The sequence below is a fragment of the Cupressus sempervirens genome, chromosome 9 (genome assembly GCF_028749045.1).
Source record: "Cupressus sempervirens isolate cs-2001-9-10 chromosome 9, ASM2874904v1, whole genome shotgun sequence".
NCBI lineage: Eukaryota > Viridiplantae > Streptophyta > Pinopsida > Cupressales > Cupressaceae > Cupressus > Cupressus sempervirens.
This window is the reverse complement of record NC_143126.1, coordinates 47,770,805-47,787,453: the sequence shown is the minus strand read 5'-3', so window position 1 is coordinate 47,787,453 and position 16,649 is coordinate 47,770,805. Positions and strand designations below refer to the sequence as shown.

General features: G+C 36.3%; 1 protein-coding gene across 1 annotated transcript in view; it reads left to right on the top strand.

Annotated features, from left to right (window-relative positions):
- The window catches only part of LOC149537548 (protein ROOT PRIMORDIUM DEFECTIVE 1-like), a 59,636-nt gene that overhangs the window by 6,414 nt on the left and 36,573 nt on the right, over positions 1–16,649 (top strand). The window lies entirely within an intron of this gene.

Here is a 16,649-nt window from a genome sequence, read left to right as displayed (position 1 = left end):
TCTTTATGGGTACTATGGTAGTTGAATTCACTCCCTTTAAATGATCTAGAGACAAATCTAACAATTTCTTCCTTTCTTGTAGACGTAACTTCTTTTAAGATTCCTCCCCAAGAGGAATCACTTGCATCAGTCTCAACAATGTTAGGACCTAAGCCAAGTAGAAAAAGTGGAGGGAATTCTACACATTTGGCTTTGATATGTTGGATAACAACATCATGTTCATTGGTCCATGCAGGAGGATTCTTTTTTAGAAGCTTATTTAATAATGCCCTGTCTGAAGCAATATTTTGGCAGAAATCAACACTATAGTTAACCTTTGGAGTTCTTTGACATTGGCCATAGATAGATTCTTTATTCAGGATAAAATATGGCTCCAAGCTTCCATCTCCATGGGGAAGGAGTTTGGTGCCTCTAAATATAATGGATTCTGTACAAAATTGACATTTGTCAGGGTCTAATAGGATACCATTCTAGAAGCATACTTCAAGAAAGATTTTCAAGTGCTTAACATGGCTCTTTGGATCCTTAGAAAAAAATAAGATATCATCAAAGTGAGGAATCAAAAACAAATTATCCATGGCTTGTTGGAAGATAGATGGAGTAGTCTTGATGCTGAATGGGAGAACTGTCCATTGGTAGAGCCCTTGTGGTACAGAGAAAGTAGTGTTATACCGATCATATTCTTTGAGCTTTATTTGCCAAAATCCCTTAAACAAATCAAACTTTGAATAGATGTTATCAGTAGAAAGAAATTGCCATATGTGCTCTTTATAGAGAAGAGGATATTGATAATCCAATAAGGCAAGCAGTTAAAGGCTTGTAATCAACTACTAGCCGATTCTCAGGTAGCTCATTTCCATTTTCATCCTTTTTGGGAACATACATAGCATGGCAAGAAAATGGAGAGGATGAGGGCTTGATGAGACCTTTAGATAACAAATCTGCACATTTCTTGTTTAGATCTACTTAGAAGAAAGTAATTAGCATGTCCTCGTGGCATAATCTCTTTACCACTTGCATCTATCTTGAGAGGCAGAAAACATCTCAAATTTTGTTGAAGCTTTAGAAAATACCTTTTCTTTGAACATTTCTTGTATTTCATGAAATTGAGAGTGAACTGAATCAATTTGCTTAGTGAGCCAGACTCGATTGTCACCTCTTTTCTTTTGAAATAGCTCAATTTCTTTTGTAGTGCTACATCTTACTCGAGTAAGCTACGAGACATAAATACCTTTGAATTGAAAAGAATCCTTAGTAATAGTAAAGGACTCCCATGTAGCTAAAGTATGATTGCCTATAAGTCCATCATAACCATCAAGTTCAAATGGTACAAAATTAGCATACTCTACCTGATTGGCAGAGAGAGCAATGGGTATTGTGCAAACCAAGGAAGATTTATGATTTCCATTGCCAAAGCACAACTTAGTTTGAGTAGCTTGCGATTGGTCCTTTGGAAAACATTGATAGCAGGCATTATTAACATCTGCACCAGTGGCAAGCAAAAATTGAAGATTATTTGGCTTGATGGATGGAAAATGGATCAAAAGTGTGATACCAGGATGAGCTGTAGTAGAAACCACATGCACTTTGTGTGTATTTTTCGGTGAGTCCATTTCCTTTGATATTTCAGCTTGTAGTGCCTTGTTTAATAAATGAGAGTAAGTCTTTTCTTTGCATAATAACTCTTCATTTGATAAGACATGGGCCTTTTGAGGATGAGGTTCTTGAAGAGACATATGACTAGATGATGGTTTATCTTCTATTTCTTCAATGTATTGAGAGACTTCAATTGCTATTTCCCATGTATCCTCTTGTTGCAAATATTCAAGTTCCTTTTGTGCTTGGTTAATGACCTTATTCAAGAATGGGCAATGTTGGTGGCACCAACATTCTTGCAAGAATTTTCCTAAAGAAGTAGATGAAGCTGTCTAGAGAGGAAGATCCATTCTTGAATCATGCCAAGGCCCATAGACCTTTTTTTGGTTTTTTGTTGGACATTAATATCATTATCTTATCTAGATTGTTCATCTGTAGGTGAAGAGTAGTAAGCCTTTGTTTATTACATTGCTAGGTACCTTGAGAAATTAACATTGTCTTTTGTTCTTGTTTTATGGCCTTAATCTTCTCAATGATTTTTGTCAAGGTGTGGCACTTAGATTGATAATATGGAGCTGAAGATATCATTCTACAAAAGAATGACACCTCTGAATTAGAGGAGTTAGAAGATTCATCACTATCCTCAACGACTGGCGGTGTTTGAGAAGTTTTTGGAACATCAAAAAATTCATTTTCATTATCAGGTGAAGATCCTAAAGGAATATCTGAGGGTTTTGTGGGGTAACCATTAATATATTCATATTCTTCTTCATCAGAAAGCCCAAGCTAATGAACCCTATTAACTCTGGCATTTCCCCTTTTGCTTTGCCTATTTGGACATTTATTTGCATAATGAGGGCCTTTCCAAATGTAACATGTAGGTTTCCAATCTCTTTTTCTGTTGAAATTTTTTTTCTTTCAGAAAAAACCTTTAGTTTTACGGTTTTTCCATAGGGAGGATTTCTGACTTTGTATGAACGATCAGTAGGTTTCCTGCGATTGATCCAACCCTTTTCATGTGAATAATTAGGCACCAATTGTTAACATACTGATTTAGCAATGACAAGCCTTATTCTTTCTTTAAGCTTTTTCTTGTTTATAGTCCCGACAAATTTCCCTATTCACTTAAGTAATAAAGTTACCAATTTGAGGAAATGCAATATCTGCCATTGTGTGGTTGGTGAGAACTAAGTTTTCCAAACACTTTTGCAAGTATTAGTTACCAAGCTTATTCCCAAAGCTCTTAAATAATGTAAAATACATTGCATTGTGATTTTGCTCATGCCCAAAATAGTAGAAATTTTGATATTGATCATTGAAGTATTTATCTAATTGGGTGAGATCACAACACTTGGCTTCCATAAAATTATTGTATGCCATGTGTTGAATAGCATCAGTATGTCCAACAAACATGAGAATAAGTTGATTACATACTGCATCCAATCCTGCTGCTAATAGGTCTTCCCTATACTGAATATTCAATCTATCCCATGCTTTTCTAGCTAGTCCAGTCATTCCATTTAAGGCTTGAAAAGTATATTCTCTTGGTGGGACTGTAGGATTGGTGTTGATATTATTTTGAGTCCATGCTCTAAGGGCCTCAATACTCCTAAGATTATTGATAGGATCAAAAGAGTCAAAATTTAACGACAGAGGAGTTTCGGCCTTAAAATTTTGCAAATTATGGAATGGACTTTGATTACCATTGCCATCTTCATTCTTTATGTTGATCATGAGAACTTGCCATTTCAGGGCAATATCCCTATAGGTACCTATGACAAGATCGCATTCCTTTAGAGAGTGAGGTGCTTCTCTTCTATGGATTAATCTAGCAGGAAATCGTGAATGTTCTTCAATTTCCATGCTAGTGGTTCCCAAGAGAAAAGACATGGATGTGCTGGGATGATTTTGGGAAACCATTTTAGAGATCACAGTCAAGATTTGTAAGATGTCAGAACTGGCTTGCTTTTGTAATTGAATCCTTCCATTTGATATTGCATGGAGCTCGTAATTGAAATGTAGTACTGGAAGAGGTCTAGATGGTAGAGAACTGCTCATTGAAGGGGAGGTCCCTACGAGGATCATCCATAAAGGGCATGATAGTATTGAACAAATAGAAGTGGATAACAAAGTGCAGGGTATGGTCTACGGATCCCTTCTTCATGAGCAAATTCACAGTTTTGAATTTATAGGTAAGAACATCATCAAGGTTGTCATCCTGCAGGCTAACTGAGAAATTCAATGGCAAATCAAATATAATGGGACCGCTAGCCATATTATCACATAAATGCCTTGCATCCTTAACCATAATTAGGATAATAACGGGTAATCCTCTCCTATAGTGGCCTGCAATACCAATTCTAACCCATGACAAATGCATATATTGGTAAGTATTTTTGTCAGACAAGGCCATATGTCTATACTTGGCAATTTCTTTGGCAAAAAACAATTGAAGCTTGCCTTCATATCCATTAGTGACTCTATGTTGTAATTCAGCAACCTTACATTTCTTTTTAGATTGATAACGAGTAATTCTTTTTAGACCTCTTACATCAGGATAAATTTGACTTGGACTCTTACTAGGAACTTTAAATTGACTATATGGATTTCTATCTACATCATGCAATGAAGATATAGAAGATGAACCGTCTGAAGAGTGTGCAAGAGCAAAAGTAATATCAATTTGAGTAAGGAAATCTGTAAAACTCACTCGTTCATTTCGCTCATTGCTGAAATTCTTCTCAACTTGTTTAACATCTGACTATTTGTCCATGGTAATGATCCACTAAGCTGAAATTCTCAATTCTACCCTACAAATGCCTGTCAAGGTGCAAGACGAGACTTACAGAGGAATTAACAACATGTCAGGATATTCCTAGGACATTCAGAACTGATATAACAAGATTAGAGATTGGTTAACAACAAAAATGAACCAAAGAGTTTTCCCAAGAGGGGGTTAATCATAACAATGTGATAATTTGATGGATTATTTATGTCACCTCTTTTGTGGAGAGGGATAACCATGCTAGTTGTCCAGTTCTCAGGGAATCCCTCCTTATTGACATCATTAGATGCGATAAATATGAGTAGCCAAGATACTGCTGCCCCATTTTAAACTTTAAGCTTGCAGGGCATCAATGTCTTGGGCCTCTGCCCCCACCAATTTTTTTATCCCTTGGAAGATGTCTTTATTAGTAAAAAGTTCGTTTTTAGCCTTGATTATTGGAGTTCTACGATTGTCCTTTTTCCGCTCATATAATATCCTTGTGTATTCAAGCCATTGGGACCCTGTAATGTTGTTAGGTAACTGTATGCTCTTTTGTTGAAGCTCCTTTCAGAACTTCTTGGAGTGTTTCTTGCCAAAGGTGATCAACTCCAACCTTCTCATTCTCACATATGACCCTTTTTAACCTCTTAACAACTTGTACTCTTTACTTGTGCTCTTTCTCAACTTTCTCTTAGCCAACTTTTGCAGTCTTCATCAAACCATGGATTTGTTGGGAAAGTATTTTTTGCCTCCCTTTTGGGTTTGGTTCTTTTACACTTATCTAATGCCATGTGAATTATAGGAACTAAATACCTCTGCTTGCCCTTTGCTGATCCGTGTGCATAACTTCTCGTTCAAGGCTCCAAATCATGCCTCTAAGAGCATCATTAAATATTTTCTGATTTTCCTGGTTCATTATTATTTTTCCATGTGAGGACCCTTTCTTTTGCTTAAGGTGTGTTTCTTCTCCTTGTGCTCCTTCAAGAAGGCCAGTTTAAAAAAAAAATTGGATTGTGATTCGACCTTAGCTCAAAGGGACACTCTTATTTCTATCTCTTTAACTCTTTTGATGTGATCTTAAGAGCATATAACATAGCCAACAACGCTTTGCCCATTATATGTTTTGCATGTAATGCCTCCTGAGTTTGGCCATCCTTTCATACCATTACATATTACCATATTATATAAGCTGCATAAGCTCAGTAATTCTGCCCCATAATGATTGAAATTGCCTTTGCTGTACCTTGATGCTCTTTTCCAAAACTGATCATTCTCCTCTTCCAACCATAGAGGGTCGATGCAAAGTAGCAAGCTGCCACTCTCATCTTACTCTGCTCCTGTGTGATTTTCAGCCTTATGTACTATTTGTGTGGGTCTTTGATGAAAGGCGGCTTTGATACCACTAATGAAGGTACGCTCTAATACCACTTGATGAAGGGCCACACCACCCTTACCAACTCACAACCAAGAATGCAACAATAAGGAAACAAAGAGATGACAAAATACTTCCCAAGCAATTTTATTATACTTGACAATCCAATGACAATTACAATAACATTTCTACAAGATCTCTCAAGATCCAATCCAAACCCAAGCTAGTCCAGATCCACACTCTGGTAGAAACCTCTGAGATCTCAACTTGTGCTCACAAGCCACCAAGCAATCTCCTTGTTTTTAAACCGCAGTCACTAGCTCTTCTCCAACGTTATCCAAGATCCAAGATCCCAGTGTAAGCTGCCTCACAGTCAGCGCTCTGTCTACACACTCACAACTCCATCACAATCCTGCTGTAAACTGCCTCACATTTGGCGCTCTGTCCATAGACTCAGGAAAACTCACTCTTCACTTCCTCCTTCTCTTTCACACCTTAAAGCCTTCCAAGCTTTCCAAGCTACTCCTTCTCGAGCTTCTACTCCTTGAGCTTCCACTTCTCAAGCTTCTCCTTGAGCTTGATTAGAAATGCTCATATGCGTTGCTTAAATAGGCACTTACCACTCCATGCATGACTTATCCACAACCTTCTAGAATTCCTCCACAACCTTCTACAACTTCCATAACTTTCTACAATATTCATATATTTCTAGAATTCTTCCCACACACCTCGATAAATGGAATGACAACCATTTTTTTTTTTTTTTCCTATTGTGCCACCTATGCACCTCGAAAATAAAAATCCTCTTTTCCTTTCTTTTCTCCTTTTTCCCTTTTTTTTATTTTTTTATTATTTCTCCTCTAATTTTCGCCACTTTCTCTCTCCTCCAGATTTTTTTTTTCCAAATTTTTTTTTTTCAATAATTTTCCCATGCAAGATGCTCTTGCATCAGTTTTCTTTCTCTATATTGATACATCTGTCCCAAGCCTCATTAAACAAAATAGTGATTCGACCATGCCCTTTGCCACTATCGGTTCTAATGTTCCAAATTGATTTTTTTCGTAACCCTTGAACTTCAACACTTACATCCATCATGTTCATGCGTTTCTATGAGCAAGATAATGTCTTTACCTCTAGCTATGGGCCTTGAACTAGGTCCTCTTATCCACGGGTAACCTCTACAATTCTAACTAATTATATCTAGGTATTCTTGGGGGCCCCGAGTTCCTATTTCTTATGTTCTATTCTTTCATTGATTTGGGCCTTACCGATTTTTAACCATGCTCACTTTCTATCCTCCCTCGCCGCCTTTACCTTTTCACTTTATTTCCTTCTTTCTTCTTGCTGAAAAAGGGTAAGATTTTTGTCAGCATATATGAGTGTCTTTGAGGAGCCCCTTATCCTCAGTATCATGTTCTTGTCTTCCATGTTCTTCAAAAACACCCTTACATGTCTGCTCATTTTATCTTTTGTCCATTTACCAATCCTTTGTGCTTGTTGGATTATTCCATGCCACTCTAAATGGTCTCTAAGGAAACCTCTTACTAGATCTTTTGTGTTCTCCTTTTCTCCATAGTCTTTTAACCTTTTAATGATGATATTTGCTGCCTTATTGTTTCTATCTTTCTCCTTTTGAATCTGCCTCCTTACTTGCTTTTCTATGAGATCACTTGGTGTGTTTGATGGTTCTTTCACTACTTGGGTACATGATTTGATTACTTCTATTTGTTCCCTGAGCTGGTTTTCCTTTAACTCCATGTTTGCCATTGCAGATTGTATTTCTTAAATTTGTGGGTCATCTCTTCCACCCTCAGCTACTTTATACCCTTCAGCTTTTTTTAAAATTTCATTCATTGCTTGTCTTAATAGAATCAACTCGTACTCACCTTTTTTCGTATTGAACTATTGTTTTTGAACCTGTTCTCTGAGTGATTTTTTTTCACATGTCAGCTTCAGATTGTCCTCGACGGCTTCCTTTATCCTACTATCCTTGGAATGACTCCTTGTTTGTAAAGCTTGAATCCTCTCTTTCATGAACGTCAATTCATTAACAAACAAATCCGGACACCATGTTAAGGTTGCTGAAGACGAGCTGTATGTGTTTGTGGTTTCGTTTTCCCCTGCTTCTATCATGTCGCGCCCTGCGTCGATCTCACAATCTCCAAGACTCAATCTTGTAGTGAAAGCAAATACGTCTCTATTTTATGAGTTGAAAAAGAGGTGTCTGGTACATTTGATTCCTTAATTGCGCTCAATACATTGCTTTTGTATTCAAAGGAATTTACAACAGCAAAAGTCACTCCATTTGTGTAAATACATCGTGTTATGTGTTGATGAGTAATGTGTCAAGTCGCATTTTCAAATTCAATTTCCAAAGGTTCCTTTAGTATTTTATTTGAGCAGGTTCTTCACTATAAACAATGACAAAACTTGGGATTTGCTAGGGGCACCAGGGGTATCGTTCCCTTTGTTCTTCATTTTGCTACAAAATTCAATTTCCAAAGGTTCCTTAAGTATTTTATCTAAGCGGGTTCTTCACTATAAACAATGACAAAACTTGGGATTTGATAGGGGCACCAGGGGTGTTGTTCCCTTTGTTCTTCATTTTGCTACAGAATTCTTTTGCTTGATAGCCTGTTAGTTCATCCATTGGACGTTCCTCCATAATATATGCCATCACTTACTCCAATGGCACAAGTAAACCATTCTTCTCAGTGAAAGCTTTGATGCCTTGTCTAGATATTCCACACAACCAAGCCTTCACCTGATTATATGGACTTAAATATTTAGCATCACATTCTTGGCAATCCAAATATACCCATCACCACTTGGAACTGGTTGTAGCATATAAATATATCACATATTCTTGGCAATCCAAATATACCTGTCACCACTTGGATCTGGTTGTAGCATATAAAGATATCACATATAGCTATAGAGGAGAACCTGGATTTGTCTTGAATCTAGGTTGGGCTATGTAGTTAGAACTATCTGCCATTGTGATTCCTGTGGCAAGAAAATTTATATACAACACTTTGGAAACAGATAAAATATAATAATATAAATACTTGAAACCTAGCTCTTTTGATACATGTTGTGACCAATAGTCACATCATCGCCCAAGCTTGGGGCCCCCTTTTGTCTCTTGGTCTTGTCCTTTTGGCTTTAGTTCTTGGTAGTATTGGGCTAAATCTTCTAAAGTTCGCTCTTTCAAATGAGAATTGGTAAAATTGGCCAGATGTGAAAAGTGTTGTCCATGTGGCTCTGAGAATGGAAACTATTTGTTTGTTTGAGAATTGAATGTCTTGACTTACTATTTTTAGAAATTCTATTATTAGTAAGTCTATTTTTAGTAAATTTCATTGCCTCTCAGATTGGCCTTATTTTGACTTTGGGACAACTTACTATTTTTAGAAAGTCTATTTTTAGTAAATTTCATTGCCTCTCAGATTGGCCTTATTTTGACTTTGGGACAACTTACCATTTTTAGAATGTCTATTTATGGCAGGTCTATTTCTGTAACAAGTGAGCTATGGTTGATAAAGAGCCAAAAGGGTACATGTGTCTATATCCAAAAGAATGAGCAAGCATGACAGTCAATCAAGAAAAAGATGCTCAAGTCTGGAATCACCCATGAAATATCCAAAAGTAGAAAGGCATGAAGATAATAGAAAAAAATGGTTGTCGTGGAATTCTTCCATCATGGACAAAATCCACGATCTCTCAAAAAATCCAGCCTTGGAGAAAAATGGTGGTTGCGGAATTCTTCCATTATGGACAAAATCCATGATCATTCAAAAAGTCTCACCTTGGAGAAAAATGGTTGTTGCGGAATTCCATCATGGACAAAATCCATGATCACTCAAAAAGTCTCACCTTGGAGAAAAATGGTTGTTGCGGAATTCTTCCATCATGGACAAAATCCATGATCTCTCAAAAAATCTAGCCTTGGAAGAAAAAATGCTAGTGTTGGAAGTTTCTCCTTCATGGAAGAAAAAATGCTAGTGTTGGAAGTTTCTCCTTCATGGAAGAAAAATTGGCTAAGGGTTGGAAACTTTCTACTTCATGGAAGAAAAAATGGCTAAGTGTTGGAAACTTTCTCCTTCATGGAAGAAAAATTGGCTAAGTGTTGGAAACTTTCTCCTTCATGGAAGAAAAAATGGCTAAGTGTTGGAAACTTTCTCCTTCATGGAAGGAAAACTGGCTAAGTGTTGAAGATTTCTCCTTCATGGAAGAAAAATTGGCTAAGTGTTGGAAACTTTCTCCTTCATGGAAGAAAAAAGGGCTAAGTGTTGGAAACTTTCTCCTTCATGGAAGGAAAACTGGCTCAGTGTTGAAGATTTCTCCTTCATGGAAGAATAAATGGCTAAGTGTTGGAAACTTTCTCCTTCATGGAAAAATGAAAAAGGATTAAGTGCTAGAAATTTCTCCTCCAGATCTTGAATTCCACCCTCTTCAAGTGTGTACCCAAGACTGAAAAAATGATTGATGAGATAAAAAAAAAGAAGGGGGAATTCTTCAAATGTAAGAAAAGGCATAATAGTGAATTGAAAGCATTTGAAGAAAAAGGAGGAGAAAGCTCTAGTTCTAGAAATTCAAGAAAGACGCTCAAATCCAAAATTCTAGTACCAAGATCAAAGTACTAAGTGATCCGGTCCCAGACATTCAAGGTTCAAAGATCAAAGTTCAAATCCAAAAATCCAAGAACATGGCTAAGGAAATGTTTGAAAGCTTTACCAGGGAATCTAGTCGATGGAAGAAGATTGTTGATAACATCAAGCAAGGAATATCAAATGCGGTTGCATCTTTGTTATCACAGAGATTGTTGGAAGAAGAAATGACAACTGATAATCTGAAAGTCAAGTTAGAGGAATTCTTTCAGCTAAATGTATATGGAAGAGATGATTTTGAGAACTTCTCCATCTTCTCAAATACAATGCACACTACTAAGGACTTGATACTAGATTGGGATGAAAGCTTGGGAAAAGCAGAAAGAGCAATTGCAGTTCTGGAATTCAAGCAAGAATCTGCACCAAGCATCAGTACAGAGGAGTTGGAAACAGTATTAGATCGATTTCGATCTTTCAGGCGAAAGAATCAAGGATAGATGCATTAAATGCATAGTGGGTGTGCATAAGGATCATTTATTACACTCCACTCCTTAAATTAGCATGCATGGTGGGCATTTATTACCCACTACAGTAGTGGATTCCTTATAGCATTAATGTAGATTCCTTTCCATTGCCCTAACCTTAATTAGGGCTGATGTGGCATGATCTCGGCCATTGGTTATTGTGATCATCCGAGCCACCCGTTGTAATCGAGGACCTATATAAAGGCCTCATTTCTCATTTGTAAAGGGAGATTTTTATGAGATTGTTGCTATGAGTTACTGAGATAATAAAGTTTTCATTGGAGTTTGGTGAATACTTGACGTATCTTAGTGCTTGCTTGTTCTCCTAAAATTTCTTCAAGTAGATTAAGTTTAGCATAGTCAATGTGTGGTGATTACAATGGAGAATATGATGGTGTATTGATGAATTCCTTTGGTTCATACTTTTGACGTTTTAGTGATTCTAATTCGTTGTGTAAAGGTAGCCTGAACCTCTTTCATGCATATGCTCAACTTCTATCATTTGTATACATTGTTCTTTATGATGGTGTATGCGGTGATATGAAAATCTTTGGCATAACTCTTGAAGATTGCACTGGTTCATGCTTAGTTGTAGTATAACTTGGCGAAGCTGAATTCAGTAAATTGAGGAATTTGTCCACTAGAATACTATTTGTTGTTATCACTACCCTTAGGATTAGAATAGAATTCCTGAACCCCATCCTATTTAATTTCTGCATATTTTGTGAAAAATCAAAAAAAAAAAAAAAAGCGCTTCATTGCAAAACCTTAAGATAGCTCCCACATCCACTATGGCTTGAAATGAATATGAATAAACACGTAAGGCCTCTTGTGATCATCAGCAAATCACATCAACCACCGATCTTATCCACAGTCAAGACCTGGCATTAAAAGAACCTTGAAGTCATTGTATGATCTTCTAGCAATCTTAGCATACACAAGACTTTATTCAAGAGAGGATAAGATATTTCGGTATTTTGTTCTACTGTTTGGTGAGTCATAAAACACACATCAACAATACGCTCATTGAAGAATCAAAGAAACTTAGAAAAACAAAGGGAAAGAGTTTGTTTCATGTTTGCAAAACAAAATGGAGAAAAAGACAACTTAGAAAAACAAAGGAAAGATTTCGTTTCATGTTTGTGAAACAAAAATGGAGAAAAAAGCAACTTTGCCCTTTGCAAAACATATTCTTCCACAACCTTCTTGGCAGCCAACGGACTATTGCAAATACGCAGGAATGACAATTGAATCATTGTAGAATCTTCAAAGATCAATCTTCAGCTTTTTTTGTTGATGAAAAAAAAGTGAATGATCAACTTCTTGGAATGAGTTAAAAATGAACTTTTTTCATTGTTTGATATGTTTTGGAATTGACTTTTAGGGTGTAAAATCAATTTTAGGGCAACAAAGTCGAAGTCAAAGCAAAAACATTGTCTTGTCCATGTCTAAGCAGTTACAGCTTGAATCACACCTATCATGGGCAATAATTGAGTTAGAAGATAAAATTTATGTTAAGCCCAATTCAGGTTAAAAACACAACAATTGAAAAAGAGACTGAGTAGAATAAAAAGAAATTAGAATAACAAGCAAGAGAGGCCAACAAAGATTAGTACAGTATGTAAACTAATAAAGTAGCAATTATCATTTAGGATAAGACATGATTCAGAAATAACACAGAATATATCAAACAAACGGTATGTTTCGTGATCACTTTCCAAATGTACAATTTAATTTGTGTTAGCGAAAGGAACAACTTAAGAAGAGGTGTGACAAAGCAAGAAAGGGATGCCTATTTTAAGAGACACGACTCTTTCATTCCAAGGAGGAGGTATATATATGTCAAATGTAAGAATCCGAGAAGGCATGAGATGAATAGTAGAGGCAAATTGTGTATACAGAAGAACAATCTATTTTTAATCTCTTAATTGTCGTGGTATGAAGATGTAGGTATGATATTTATGTGGATTATACATAGAAGTGAATAATGCACACACACACACACACATATATCTATATATCTATATATCTATATCTAGATATGTATATATATACATATTCATATACATATATCTATGTATCTGTATATATCTATATATATACACATGCACACACACATATATAAATACACACACACCAATCACATTTTATGCAGACAATAAATGTTTGAATCTCAAATCTATGCATTTTTCAAATATGAATTTCTGTATGCAATAATTGATCATGTCGAGGGAAGGGAGTACAAGGAGGGAGAAAGGCAAAAGATCCCTCACTAGGTATATTGCCTCATCCTATAATGGTTAATGACAATGTGGCCAAGGAGGATAAGATCTTGCTCTTAGACCTAGAGTTGAGGGTTATTTTAAGGAATCCTATTGCAACCTTCCCTACCAACCCCACATGGATCAATTGCCGAAGTTAACTAGAAGGGATCCTCAATCATAACAGGTAAAATATTGGAGAACGATGTACAGATTTCACTAGGTACATCACCTTATAAAGATGGTTAAACACCATGAAGCCAAAGAGGACAAGGTCCTATTGTTGGGCCTAGGGTATAGGATATTTGGGGCAACTTATCATGTCTTCCACAACCACCCTAGAGATGGTTGAACCCATACATAGACATTTAGATATGTTATGTAAATATATATATTTCTTAATCCTAGAAATGGATGTATTTCTTGAATTATATCTACATTATTATCTGAATTGGTTGTAGGGTCCTAAGGAATTCTTAAGGATCATCTCTAACTATGTTACTCTTTATCTCGGTGGGGTACGTGGATTTAGGGCAATGTACAAGGTGATCCAAGAAATGAATTTCACAACTGGTAGTAGAGCATTATTCCTGCTAGCCTGAGGTACGAACACTAGTGGATGCAACTTAGTCAAAGAGCTTTAAAAGTTCATGAAAGAGAAAAGAAGAAGATTGCAAATGAAGACAACATGAGAAGTGAACAAATGGAACAAGAATTTAGGGCCTTTATGGAACAAACAACCCAAGGCCTGCAAAACATAACCACTATTGTAAACACTCTTAGATACGACATAAGGAATGAGAGGGATATCACCCCTAGCCAATCCAAAAGTTATAATAGGACTAGAGTGGGATCAACCCAAGAAACAATTTGACCTCCTTTCTTGTCTAGGGGAAATGATGAGAGTAACACATCCAACCTAAATTTGAATGAACCAGCCCAAGCATATTCAAGGCAAATTTTTGGAATCAAGAAGAGCATCATGTTCATGGTATATTGTGAGGTTGGGACAAAGAGTCTCTATAGTAAGATGAAGAACCAAACTAATCAAGATTTATAACACATGGTAGGTAACTCGACCATCCCTAACCTTGACGGGTTGGGAGGAATCACAATTGGTTCATGGGTTCAAAAACTTGAGACCCGGTAGGAGAAGATGCCATTATATCTGCCATCTTGCATTGAGAAGGTTTTGCCTAGGAGTAGTGGCACCATGGTCTAATCACCCAAAATTGTCCAAACGTAAAGACTTATAATGCCTTCATGATGATGCTCATGGAGAGGTTTGACTAAACACATCCCCCAAAACACTTCAAAGAACTAACAAGAATAAGACAAAGGGGAACCCTTGAGGTCTATATCACCCAATTCCAAAGGCTAGCAGTTATGATCCTTGAAATATTTGAGGGATTCACTTACCTATTCATAAAAGGATTATTGGATTAACTACATGGCCTAGTAAGTGCCTTCAACCATACCACACTTAAAGAAGCAACCTGACAAGACACATGATTGAACACCAAAATAAGGGAAAGAGGCAACCTAAAAGGGGAGGATAAGCACTTATGTGGGGAGGATAAACAAAAAACTTTTCTTTCCAAAGGCATCTTGTTGGAATTGTGAAAAACCTATGCCATGATTGCAAGGAAAGATGGGAGCTCAAACATAAATGTAAGGAAAAGGAAGGCCATGAGAAAAATGTGTATTAGGTGCAAAGATCCATAGACACTTGGACATCTATGTAACTTGAATGATCTTAAAAGAGAACTTGAATTATAGTTGAAAAGAGAAGTGAGAGCCAAGACATATATTTTGAAAGATGAGTGAAGCCTACAATGTAGAAGCAATACCCAAAAAAGAAACAAGTGAGAAAGAAAAAAGAAATTCAAGAAAGAGAGTAAGGTACGGTGAAGAAATTCTCTAAAGCGTCCAATCAAAAGATGAAGGAACAATAAGAAAATGCTCCTTTTGAGAGGAGCAACTCTATGGTGCAGATGCATCACTGCAACAATGGCCCTAAATGTTCGAATCTTGTAATAAGGCCAAGGAAAAGGTCATTTATATTGTTGTTAAGCTAAATTGGCAGTTTGGATTCTAGTATGGATGCGGGTTTGAGGTTTGGGTTTGAAATTCTTCCAAATATTTTTTGGATCGAGCTCGGATTCGTTTTGGGTTTGTCTATACCAAAACACATGTTTTTTTTTTAAATATATATATACGTGTGTGTATGCAACAAAAAATAAGTCTATACACCACTCTACTAATAGTAAATCAACATAGCAAAATACACCACCATATCTATGTTTCATTTCAATAGGATATTAATTTCATCATTTAGCCATACATACAACATCATTCATTTCCTTGGTCGCATGCACGGGACATATTTCCATGCCAAGAGATAGTTTGAGAATGAAAGGAATCATCAAAAGATAAGTGCAGTTATCTGTTTTTTTTGATGTTGGTTAGAGGATTTCTAACCAAGCTAGATCAAAAGTTGAGATTCAGATTTTAAGCCCTGGATTCAAATATCATTGTTTTTTAAAGAAATTCCTCTATAATCGTCAATTTGGACTTCACCAATTGTCAATTTGGATTTCCTCTATAAGCGAGTTTTCATTTTTGCTCCTAAATGCATAAATGACATTTAAACCATCTTTTTTGGCCTTTGTAGTGGCCACTTTTAGGGTTGGGAGGATCGAATAGCCCAAATTAGGCAAATAAAACACTTTTAAAAGTAAAAATAATTTTGTTCTAAGACCAAATTTGGTTCGGGTTCGGTTGCTGGGTAGCAAATTGTTTAAAATTCACTCCAAATTCTGCCTAGATTCCTCTGATAGAATTTGTAGTGAATTTGTGGTTCTGTAGGCGAATTTGGGGATAATTTGACATGGGCCAGACTTTGTATAGAATTGAACCAGACTTTGAGGGTTGCTGGAGAGAATCTGGTAACTTAGTTTTTAAGTCTATACATGTTTATTATGTCCTTTTATGTAAGGCTAAAAAGCCAATTTGTAATGTAAGGCTTATTGAGCCATTATGTAGCCATTTGGCCTATAAGGCCCTTGATTGGTCAAAGGTGGTGAACCAGTCAAATAGGGGTACGACTATTGAAAATGAGGCTTAATAGTCATTTATACATGTGCATTAGGTCTTAGGAAGGATCTGAAGTCATTTGGATTCAAAGAATGAAAGTTCCACTAAAGTTGCTTGACAACTTTATGCAATTTTGCAAAACAAATTGTCAATTAGGGAACCAAGGCCCAATTAGTTCAAATTTGTTTGGACTCAGTTAAAATCACTTTGTAAAGGTTCAAATATCCCTCTTTGGGTCAAAGGTAAATATTTGGAGAAGTTGTTGAAGTATCTAGGATAGTTTTCTGCAAATGTAATAACACTCCCATTGTTATTGGTGTGTTCCAAATGCAGATTTGAAGACTTATAAATATGAGAGGAGACATGTCGCTATGGTTAATCATCATTAGATAATAATAATGTATTAAGAATAATATAAATTAT